This window comes from Heptranchias perlo, chromosome 30 (assembly GCF_035084215.1).
Source record: "Heptranchias perlo isolate sHepPer1 chromosome 30, sHepPer1.hap1, whole genome shotgun sequence".
Classification (NCBI taxonomy): Eukaryota; Metazoa; Chordata; class Chondrichthyes; order Hexanchiformes; family Hexanchidae; genus Heptranchias; species Heptranchias perlo.
This window is the reverse complement of record NC_090354.1, coordinates 1,905,345-1,917,960: the sequence shown is the minus strand read 5'-3', so window position 1 is coordinate 1,917,960 and position 12,616 is coordinate 1,905,345.

Genomic DNA, 12,616 nt, shown 5'->3' with positions numbered 1-12,616 from the left:
CCACAACCAGATTCCCCTCAAACTAGGGGATGGGGCTGGAAAATGGGACACTACCTCTGTCCCAAATGAGATGAGGTTTGGAGTAATTACAATCTAATTCTGTTAACCTGAGCTCATCCAAAACTCTGCTGCCCGTATCCTAACTCGCACCAGGTCCCGTTCACCCATCACCCCCTGTGCTCGATGACCTACATTGGCTCCCGGTCCGGGAACGCCTCGATTTTAAAATTCTCATCCTTGTTTTCAAATCCCTCCATGGCCCTCGCCCCCTCCCTATCTCTGTAACCTCCTCCAGCCCCGCAACCCTCCGAGATCTCTGCGCTCCTCCAATTCTGGCCTCTTGTCCATCCCCCGATTTCCATCGCTCCACCATTGGCGGCCGTGCCTTCAGCTGCCTGGGCCCTAAGCTCTGGAATTCCCTCCCTAAACCTCTCCGCCTCTCTCTCCTCCTTTAAGACACTTCTTAAAACGTAACTCTTTGACCAAGCTTTTGGTCACCTGTCCTAATAACTCATGGGACTCGATGTCAAAGTTTGATAATCGCTCCTGTGAAGATCCTTGGGAGGTTTTATTACGTGAAAGGCGCTATGTAAATGCAAGTTGTTGTTGGTGGAGATGGCTCACAGCACAAAGCAACCTAAATTCAGCTCAATATCCAGGGCCTCAGGATGGCTGCTGTGGGGACTGGAAATCACACTTGCACAGAAAGGGGCAGTTTGAGGCTACAGAGTGGGCACATCACTGGGCCAAATAGTTCTGCGTCTAAGCCTGCTGACCCTGGCCTGGCCGTGTCTGACATGGGCACGGTGTCCAGAATAGACAGCATTCCGTTCCCCTGCACTTGTGCGCAGAACTCGCCAGAAATAAACAACAAGTGTTTATTGAAACTCTGCTAACAAGTGCTGCTGGTGCGAGAGAGATTGTGAACTGAGAGCTGGGCTGCGCAGCGGGAAATCTTAAACCAGGGTGAAGTGAATCAAAAACCAACAGCACAAAACTCCCTCAACATCCTCCTCACCGGCACTGAATAAGCAAACATGTCACTCACAGCTGGCAACAGCTGGTGTCGGTGAATTGAAATAAAAGCAAAATACTGCAGATGCTGGAAATCTGAAATAGAAACAGAAAAAGCTGGAAACACTCAGCGGGTCAGACAGCGTCTGTGGAGAGAGAAACAGACTTAATGGGCTCTATTTTAGCACCCGCTATCGGGTGCGTTCCTGGCGGGGGGGCTCCAAAAATCAGGGAACTCCGGAGCGGGTTTGGAGCCCGGCTCCAACCCGCCCACTTCCGGGTTCCCCACAGACGCGCCGGCATGCGCGCACAGCCCCCGCATGTGGGACTCCCGCAGGCAATTAAAGCCGGCAGGGGGCCACTTAACAGTACTTACCTTGGTATTTCAGGTCATTAACAGACCTGATTAAGGGAATATGTCGGGAGGGGTGGGATTTTAGAAACAACTGGGACTGTTTCCCACACTGTGGGAAACACTCCCAGTTGAAATGGACCTGTTGCAGTCATCAGCCTGTGGCAGCTGCAAAGGTCCATTTGACAGGTGTGGGGGAGACCCTCACTCATTGCAGGAGGCCACTGTCACTTGGGACAAAGTTTGGCCTCCACCACCCTCCTCCTGACAAGAAAATTCACCAACTTGTACACTTACCCCGGGGTCCAGAGACATGTACCTACCTTGCGGACCCCCTCAGATGTACATCTTCCGGATGGGGGCCGCTGTAGCTGCAGTCATGACCTCCTCAGAGAGCGAACAGCATCACCAGCCTCACCAGCCTTGCCGTCCACGCCGTCCACCTCTGACACGTGGAGAGCTCCACAACACAGTGCTGTGACACATCCACCTGCACAGCAGGAGGGAGGGCAACCGCAGAGAGAGATGCGTCGCAGAGGGCACTACCCTCGCCACAGGTTCCACAGACCAAGGCTCAGCTTCCTGGACCTCTCTGAGCAGCAGTGCACACGGAGGCTCAGAGTCACTCGACATGTAGCCGTGGACATCTGCAGCCTCCTTCATGCTGAGCTGCTCCCGGCTGGCCCGAGCACCATCTTCTTACCTGTCGCTGTCAAAGTCACCACTGCCCTCAACAACTTCTCCTCCGCATCCTTCCAGGGTGCCACCGGGGACATCGCCGACGTCTCTCAGTCGTCTGCACAAAAGAGCCCTGCAAATACACCTACACCCACTCTGCAGTGACACAATGGGTGTCATCAGTTGTGGGTCTTCATAGTGATCCTCCGGAAAGGGCATTATTGCACAAACCAGACAAGATTCGCAAAGACATGGCAGTAGTGGTGACAATATAATATGTAATGTGAGTTGGTCAGAAATTCAATATAAGTAAAAACCATGACAAACCCTCAAACACCCTTGTGCATCCCCTTCATGCTCACGACACGTTTGCCTTACGCTGCCTACTGCACATATGTGATGCATGTCCTGTGGCTGCAGCACAGGTAGTGGCACGTTGAGTGAGGCTGACTGTGAAAGAGATGCACGAGAGGGTGAGTATGAGATCGAGCCATGAGATTGTATGAGGATTGGGTTGAGTGGTAGTGGCGGGATGAGTACTGGCGAGGTGAGTAAGTGCAGGTAAGATGAGGATGAGGTTTGAGTGGGTATGAGGGGTGATGTGACAGAGTAGCGTTGGCAGTGCAGAAGGAGATGTGGGGTGGGGGCGGTGATGTGGCAGACGGAGTGTAGGGGAATGAGTAAGTGTACTCACTGTGGCTGACCTACTTAGGTCATTGGAGCGCCTCCTGCACTGTATGCAGGTGGGCGATATGTTGGTGGCGCAGGTGACCCCCTCTGCCACCTCGAGCCAGGCCTTCCTGGTGGCAGAGGCAGGCCGCTTCCTCCCGCCTGCCAGGGGGAAGATCTCTGTCCTCCCCCTCCTCCTCACCCCATGTATTGATACCTGGAGTGAGGCATCATTAAACTGGGAGCAGCCTTCCCCCTGGGCTGCTCCATGCTGTAATTTTTTCTATTTCTTGCAGCATCAGTCAGTGGAGGACTGCCCCTTTAAATAGAGCTCCTCCAGCTGACAGACCTTACTGCGCATGCGCAGCCCGCCCGACGCGCAGATCAGCAGCGGGGAACCCGGAAGACCAGGTAAGTGGATCCAATTAGGCTGCGATCGCGCGGGGGGCAGACTGATTTCACCGGGCGCGTTACCCACGCGCCCAATAGCCCCCCCGCCGCGAACCTGCAGCCCTGGTAACATCGAGCCCAATGTTTCAGGTCAATGAGCTTTCGTCAGAAATGGAATAAGTTATAGAGATTTAACAATTTTTAAGCAAGTGCAGAACTGGGAAAAAGAGGGGAGGGCAGGAAAGAACAAAAGGGAAGGTCTGTGATAGGGTGGAGGGGCAGGAGTGATTAAATGACAAAAGGGATGATGGTGCGAGGCATGAGGGTGAGAATGGGACAAGTAAAGACACAAAAGATGGGTCCAGAGGAGGTGTAAATGGCAACAGCAGAAGCATCACTGGCCCCTGCTGTCTGAGAGAATGGGAGCAGTGGTTATTATCTGAAGTTATTGAAATCAATGTTGAGGCAGGAAGACTTACAGATAGTAAGAGCTACAAAAAGAGAGTATGAAAAGAAACTTGCAAGGGATATCAAAACCAATACGAAGAACTTTTATAGTTATATTAGGAAAAAGAGGGTGGTCAGGAGCAGTGTTGGCCCCTTAAAAACTGAAAGTGGGGATATTGTCATTGACAATGGGGAAATGGCGGACATGTTGAACGATTACTTTGTGTCAGTATTTACAGTAGAAAAAGAGGATAGCATGCCGGAAATCCCAAGAAAACTAATATTGAATCGGGGACAGGGACTTGATAAAATTAACATAAGTAAAGCAACAGTAATGAAGAAAATAATAGCACTAAAGAGTAACAAATCCCCAAGACCAGATGGTTTCCATTCCAGGGTTTTAAAGGAAGTAGGTGAGCACATTGCGGATGCCCGAACTATAATCTTTCAAAGTTCTCTAGATTCAGGAACCGTCCCTCTAGATTGGAAAATTGCACATGTCACTCCGCTTTTTAAGAAAGGAGAGAGAGGGAAACCGGGGAATTATAGACCAGTTAGCCTAACATCTGTTGTGGGGAAATTGCTGGAGTCTATAATTAAGGATAGGGTGACTGAACACCTCGAGAATTTTCAGTTAATCAGAGAGAGCCAGCATGGATTTGTGAAAGGTAGGTCGTGCCTGACAAACCTGATTGAATTTTTTGAAGAGGTGACTAAAGTAGTGGACAGGGGAATGTCAATGGATGTTATTTATATGGACTTCCAGAAGGCATTTGATAAAGTCCCACATAAGAGACTGTTAGCTAAGATAGAAGCCCACGGAATCGAGGGAATAGTACGGACTTGGTTAGGAAATTGGCTGAGCGAAAGGTGACAGAGAGTAGGGATAATGGGAAGGTACTCACATTGGCAGGATGTGACTAGTGGAGTCCCGCAGGGATCTGTCTTGGGGCCTCAATTATTCACAATATTTATTAACGACTTAGATGAAGGCATAGAAAGTCTCATATCTAAGTTTGCCGATGACACAAAGATTGGTGGCATTGTAAGCAGTGTAGACGAAAACATAAAATTACAAAGCGATATTGATAGATTAGGTGAATGGGCAAAACTGTGGCAAATGGAATTCAATGTAGACAAATGTGAGGTCATCCACTTTGGACCAAAAAAGGATAGAACAGGGTACTTTCTAAATGGTAAAAAGTTAAAAACAGTGGATGTCCAAAGGGACTTAGGGGTTCAGGTACATAGATCATTGAAGTGTCATGAACAGGTGCAGAAAATAACCAAGAAGGCTAATGGAATGCTGGCCTTTATATCTGGAGGACTAGAGTACAAGGGGGCAGAAGTTATGCTGCAGCTATACAAAACCCTGGTTAGACCACACCTGGAGTACTGTGAGCAGTTCTGGGCACCGCACCTTCGGAAGGACATATTGGCCTTGGAGGGAGTGCAGTGTAGGTTTACTAGAATGATACCCAGACTTCAAGGGTTAAGTTACGAGGAGAGATTACACAAATTGGGGTTGTATTCTCTCGAGTTTCGAAGGTTAAGGGGTGATCTGATCGAAGTTTATAAGATATTAAGGGGAACAGATAGGGTGGATAGAGAGAAACTATTTTGCTGGTTGGGGATTCTCGGACTAGGGGGCAGAGTCTAAAAATTAGAGCCAGACCTTTCAGGAGCGAGATTAGAAAACATTTCTACACACAAAGGGTGGTAGAAGTTTGGAACTCTCTTCCGCAAACGGCAATTGATACTAGCTCAATTGCTAAATTTAAATCTGAGATAGATAGCTTTTTGGCAACCAAAGGTATTAAGGGATATGGGCCAAAGGCAGGCATATGGAGTTAGATCACAGATCAGCCATGATCTTATCAAATGGCGGAGCAGGCTCGAGGGGCTGAATGGCCGACTCCTGTTCCTATGTTCCTGTGTAAGACTGTTAAGTGTCTGATCGAAAGATGAGGAGCTGTTCCTCGGTGAATTGCACTGATTTACGCAGCCACAGAATAAGCTGAATGGTTGCAGGCAATACAGGAATATTTCACTATCAAAAATAACAAAAGGGAAGTTAATTCTTCCTGATTAAATTGTGAGCCTCTTATCCACTGAACCTTTGGACGTAGGGGGGGAATTTTAACCCCCAAGAATGGGTGGGTAGTTAAAATATTTGATTTTTGGAGCGGGTTTAACGGAGGTCCATTTGGATGCGTGCGAGTGACCCCCAGTACAGTCGGGACCTTAATTAGTCCAGGTGGGCGGGTAGTTATCACAGCGATTAATGTCCTGCGCTGGAGGTGTTAAATTTAAAGTGGTAAATTCAATTTAAAAACACCTACTTGTGAGACACCAAGTAGGTGTTTTTAAATTGAATTTACCACTTTAAATTTAACACCTCCAGCGCGGGTTTCCCGGGGCTCGTGACTCTCGCCAGTGAAAAGGAGGTGAGAAGGGCTGGATCACGAGGTAAGTGCCTTTATTGCACTGCTTGTGAGCCAGGAGGAGCAGGAGTGTTTCCCCCAGAATTGGGAGTGCTGAGCACCTCAGACAGAACAAAGCTTGAGCCTCTGTGTCTATATAAGGGGTGTCTGATGTCACAGTATCAGCCCTACTGCCCTACAGCCCACTGCCCTACAGCCCACTGCCACTGCCCTACAGCCCACTGCCCTACAGTCCACTGCCCTACAGCCCCACTGCCCTACAGCCCACTGCCCTACAGCCCCACTGCCCTACTGCCCACTGCCCTACAGCCCACTGCCCCACTGCCCTACAGCCCACTGCCCCACTGCCCTACAGCCCACTGCCCCACTGCCCCACAGCCCACTGCCCCACTGCCCTACAGCCCACTGCCCCACTGCCCTACAGCCCACTGCCCTACAGCCCACTGCTTAAGACAAAAAAACAAGGAGCTCAACACACTATTTATAAATTATTAATGCACAAAGGTAAAACAAGGTGTAGAAATCGAGGCATTTCTATAAGAACACGGACGTTTGTAATTTATGCGTACAAATGAAATGATAATAGAATTTTGCCCAAAAATCTTTGCGGTCTACGTTCGCACATAAACACAGGTCACAATAATGGTGCTTATTTGGTTCTCTGCACTAAGTTTATCAGAGATGTGGAGATGAGAGAATGGATGAGGACAGTTCTGAGTAAAAAATCAACTGTTCTTTTGTTATTAACCAAATGCCTTCATTGTTATCCCGTGTTTAGGTGTTAAAAGAAGTGGAAGATAACAAACCTCTCCTTCCTTGGTTAGGGCTGATCTGCTTCGAAACACAGAAAGTTCCTTGGCTTGTGTATTAAAGGAAATTTAACTATTTATTCACAGTAAACCTGTAAGTAATGCTGAGGATCAGCAAGATGCCAAAGCTTGAACAAATAAAACACAGTGGCAGACCTACAGAAGATGCTGGGATGCAGCCACATCTCAATTGTTAACTTGGTGTCCTCCACCCACTCCCCCCCGCCACCTCCCGATGTCCTCCATGGCCCATGATCTCTCCCTCCCTCCTCTCCAATCCCCGTCCTTCCCGCCCGGCAGCCTGCCAATCTGACTGACTGTCGCGCAAGAAACCCAGAAGCAAAAATAATTGCCTTCAATTGCAGATTCCGAAGCACTCACCTCACTGCCGGGTTTCCCGCGTGAAAATCTACAAACCTGCTCTCTTCCCGGCTCCAGGTCAAAATCAGGCCAGAGTTTCAGCTGCTCAAACGCTCTGCCTCATCTCATCTACGGCAGGAACAAGAGCAGCAGCTGAATTTCCTCTCAGTCGGCACAGAATGCGAAAGGTGAACCTTTGCTTCCTGCTTCCCCCAGCCCACGGACCTCTCTCCCAGATAATGTCACCTGTAGCTCTGTCTCTTGTGTCTAAAAGTTCAAAGGCTGTTAAAGCATCTGTGGAGAGGTCCCTCCACTGGGCCCTGTGATGACCAGTCCACCCTGCTTATACAATCACCTTCGTTCCAACAGGGCTGTGATTGAGTTGCAGCACTGGCTCAGTGGGGAGCACCTCTTTGCCTCTGAGTCATGAAGGTTATAGGTTCAAGCCCCACTCCAGAGACCTGTGTGGGTGAGTCAGGGGAGTGCTGTGCTGTCTTTTGGATGAGACGTTAAACCAAGGCCCCGTCTACCCTCTCAGGTGGATGTAAAAGATCCCATGGCCACTATTCGCAGAAGAGCAGGGGAGTTCCCCCCGAAGTCCTGGACAATATTTATCCCTCAACCAACATCATTAAAATATATTATCCATTATCACATTGCTGTGTGTGGGATCTTGCTGTGGGCAAATTGGCTGCCTCATTTCCTTCATTACAACAGTGACTAAACTTCAGAAGTACCTCATTGGCTGTAAAGCGCTTTGGGACGTCCTGAGGTGGTGAAAGGCGCTATATAAATGAAAGTCTTTCTTTACCATCTGCTTTTCTGCCTCTTGTCTACTCTGTGCCCCTCTCCTTCGACCTGCTCCATCACCTCCGCACAATGCCATCTTCTTCCTAAACTCCTCTGCCCTTAAACCTACCTCTCCGACCGTGCTTTCAGTCACCTTCCCTAATTCCCTCTCTTTTCTGTCGCGTGTTCCCCAATCCCCTTGTGCAGCACCATGCGACATTAACAGGTGAAAGAGGCTGGAAGCAGTGGTGCAGCACTCAGTCCACAGATCAGGAGGGGCAGAAGTTGAAGCTCCCGTCTGTGATCAGTCAGCTGATTTCAGCGAGGGGAGCAGTTGGGTGTCTACCATTAGCTGTGGTTGCCCCTGGGCTGGAAACGGGGGAGGGATATCAGCCTCTCCTGATTTCTCTCCAGTGACTCCAGTCAGACAGTGCAGGGAGTGACTGTCTGGCCAGAACACGATTGGCCGGGCCAATATACCCTCCAAGGTCGAATAGTCTGCCGACACTTACTGTCTAGACTCACACATGAAGATTGCCAGGTTGGACGTGCAGCAGTAACAGTCAAACCAGCCAAGAGTCGCTGTCTTCAGGAATCAGCGAAAATATTTGAAAAAAATCCAAGGGAAAGATATTTGAGAGGTTCTAAAAGACACTTTGCTCAGATAATCCTGGCACGGCTTCAATTCTGCTCGACAGGTGTCGCACTGTTTTTGTGCAACATGGTCCAGGAAGTGGTTTGGTAAACATTAGAAACCTGTTCCTGTGGTGAAGAATTATTGTTTTCAGAATTCTTTGTACATGCCTGTCAAAGGAGGAGTTTGCTCCAGGATTGAAGATGCTGGGATGCAGCCACATCTCAATTGTTAACTTGGTGTCCTCCACCCACTCCCCCCCGCCACCTTCTGATGTCCTCCATGGCCCATGATCTCTCCCTCCAATCCCCGTCCTTCCCGATTGAAGTTTTGTTTGACTCAGTGGGTATCACTTGTGCCATTGATTTCATGAAGATTGTGGGTTCAAGTCCCACTCCAGAGAATTCTAGCACAAAATCTAGGCGTGCAGTCCTGAGGCAGCACTGCACTTCCTGCGATGCTGTCTTTTTGGATGAGATGTTAAACCCTCTCGGCAAATGTAAAAGATTTCATGGCACCACTTTGAAGACATTTTTTCTGGCCAATAATTATCCCTCAACCAACATCACTAAAAAACAGATGATCTGGTCATTATCACGTTGCTGTTTGTGGGATCTTGCTGCTGCTTTTCCTCCATTACAATTCAAAAGTATTTCATTGGCTGTAAAGCGCTTTGGGAGGTTCTGAGATGGTGAAAGGTGCTGTAGAAATGCAGGTCTTTCCTTCCTTCTCTCTTTCTGGCGGGAAACCATGTGGCAACTTAATTTTCCTGCCCACTGCAGAATGAGAATTTTTAACCAGCTCGTCTAACAGGCTGCTGGCTCACTCCACACAGAACAGGCAGGAAGTGGACCGGAAATTTGAGCTTATACAAAACTCTGCTGCCCGTATCCTAACTCACACCAAGTCCCGTTCACCCATCACCCCCTGTGCTCGCTGACCTACATTGGCTCCTGGTCCAGCAACACCTCGATTTTAAAATTCTCATCCATGTTTTCAAATCCCTCTGTGGCCTCGCCCCTCCCTATCTCTGTAACCTCCGCCAGCCCAACAACCCTCCGAGATCTCTGCGCTCCTCTAATTCTGGTCTCTTGCGCATCTCCGATTTTTATCACCCCACCATTGGCGGCCGTGCCTTCAGCTGCCTAGGCTCTAAACTGTGGAATTCCCTCCCTAAACTTCTTGGCCTCTCCGCCTCTCTCCTCCTTTAAGACTGCTTAAAACCTACCTCTTTGACCAAGCCTTTGGACTCCAGTCCCAATATCTCCTTATGTGGTTCGGTAAATTTTGTTTGATAACAGTCCAGTGAAGAGCCTTGGGGCGTTTCACTACGTTGAAGGCACTATATAAATGCAAGTTGTTGTTGTTTATGCAACCTGTCCTCATAAATTATCCCTCATTCTGGTGAATCTGCATTGCACCCACTCCAAGGCCAATATGTCCTTCCTGAGGTGCAGTGCCTGGAACTGACCGCAGTCTCTCCAGATGGGATCTGGCCAAGGCTCTGTACAACTGAAGCATAACTTGAGTTAAAGGCCAACATTCCTTTAGCCTTTTGGATTACTTTTTGTACCTAGGCACTTGCTTTCAGTGATTTATACACATCCAAATCCCTTTGCTCTGCCACAGCTCCTAGTCTCTTGCCATTAAGAAAATCTTCCGATTTGTCTTTCTTGGATGCAGAGTGGATGACCTCACACTTCCCCACATCAAACTCCATCTGCCGCAGTTCTCCCACACACTCAATCTATCAATGTCCTCTGATCCCATCTACACCACTTACAGTTCCTCCTAAGCAAGGAGGTTATGCTAAAGTCTCTATAAATCGTTGGTTAGGCCTCAGCTGGAGTATTGTGTCCAATTCTGGGCACCGCACTTTAGGAAGGATGTCAAGGCCTTGGAGAGGGTGCAAAGGAGATTTACTAGAATGGTACCAGGGATGAGGGACCTCAGTTATGTGGAGAGACTGGAGAAGCCGGGATTGTTCTCCTCAGAGCAGAGAAGGTTGAGGGGAGATTTAATAGAGGTGTTCAAAAATTATGAGGGATTTTGATAGAGTAAATAAGGAGAAACTGTTTCCACTGGCAGGAGGGTCGGTAACCAGAGGACACAGATTTAAGATAATTAGCAAAAGAACCAGAGGGGAGGTAAGGAGAATTTATTTTACGCAGCGAGTTGTTACGACCTGGAATTCACTGCCTGAAAGGATGGTGGAAGCAGATTCAGCAATAACTTTTAAAAGGGAATTAAACTTATTCTTGAAAAGGGAAAATTTGCAGGGCTCTGGGGAAAGAGCAGGGGGAGTGGGACTAATTGGACAGCTCTTTCAAAGAGCCGGCACAGGCACGATGGGCCGAATGGCCTCCTTCTGCCTGTAAGATTCTATGATTCTAACTTAGTGTCACCTGCAAACTAATGATGTGATCGGACCCTGATCTGCATATTTAAAGAAGGACCCCACCAGTAAAAATAGGAAACCACAGGATTTGGGCGGGACATCAGAGGGTAAGCAACCTGGAGGATTTTAACTGCTTACCCCCAAGCGGGCAGGGTTAAAATCCATCCATAATTTTTTTTAACAAAGTTCCTCTGTGAAACCCGTACCCCCTTTAGTTGGGCGGCCAGAACGTGGAGCATTCATTCCCCAGACTCTTCCCACTAATGCCATCATCGTGAGAAATGGCAGCGCTACAAAATGGCCTCCAGTGAGTCCACTCCATTTTGTTAGCAGTGCTATTAAACTGCAGTCCTGAGGCTCTCTGCCATACAGGCAGGGAGGGCCAGACTCGATCCCTGGTCTGCTTTGAGTTGGATGATATCAACCAGAATAGTTGAGGTGCTATTCCCTGCGCTCAATGCCAATGAAACAGTGAGGAGGGAAAGAAAATCAGACAAGGGTTCCTGCTTCTGGTCAGTATCCAGTGATTGCTTCCAGAATTCATGTCTGGCTGGGCATTAGATAAGAACAGGATGAGACTCTGTCGCGATGCCTCCTGCAAAGCAATAGTTTCCAATGTGCACCATCTAGGTTCACACGCAAGAGTGGTCCCTTGGACACAGGACCAGAGAGAGGCCAGACCCCGTGGTATCATAGACTACTAAAGGAGTCCACACCTGGAGGGAAGGGAATAGCCTTAGAAAAATGGGGGATAAACCTTGGGGTGTTGCAGTTTGGGACAAGAAATATGTAATCGGGAGGATTTCGGGAGATTTTGCCCTCCTTCAGAAGCTGAGAACTGACCTGAATGTTTTTTGCACAGGGAAGTAAAGGGGGAACTTTCTAAAGGGTCTGCCAATCAAAACCAACGCAAAGTAATGAAGACTGGTGAATTTTACTTGAGCCAAGGCAACAGATGACACGTTTGACCTCCTAGGACCCTGGGCTTCAGAACTGAAGACTTTAGGCTAAAGGAGAGAGGAACTGAAACTCCCCAAAGCTCAGCGCATGACTCATGCCCACATGCGATTTTGAAACACAATCCAAATCGACATTTATCCTGCAATTGCTGCTTTGAAAAATGTCATTAAGTTATCAGAACAGGTGTTGTTTTGCACAATTAAGAATTTAGGAACTCACAAAACTGGATTAGCTTTTACAGACATCATCAGTCCCTCCTATGGGCGTTGCCACCTTTTCCTCTCCTCTAGGTTGTCAGACTCCCATGGCCAGATTTAAAGAATGCACTGTGGCCTGATTATATAATCAGGAAAAGCAGCATTTTTTGAGACAGTACAACCCAAAGTTCATTTGAAAGGAGCAGTGACACTGTTCTCATTCCAATTCTGTGAGACCCTGGTCCATAAACTGACATCCTGGAGTTATGCTACCAAATCTGGCTCCATTCAGCAGACTTGCTGCTCCAGTTTTGTTACGGGTCTTTGAGTCTGGGTATAAGGGAGCCAATTTCACAGTGTGAAGTCCAGAATCTGGCTCACAGAGAGAGAGAGAAAGAAACTTGCAATTACTTAGCAACTTTCGACAAACTCAGGGCATCCACAAAGCACTTTACAGCCAATCAAGTGCTTTTGA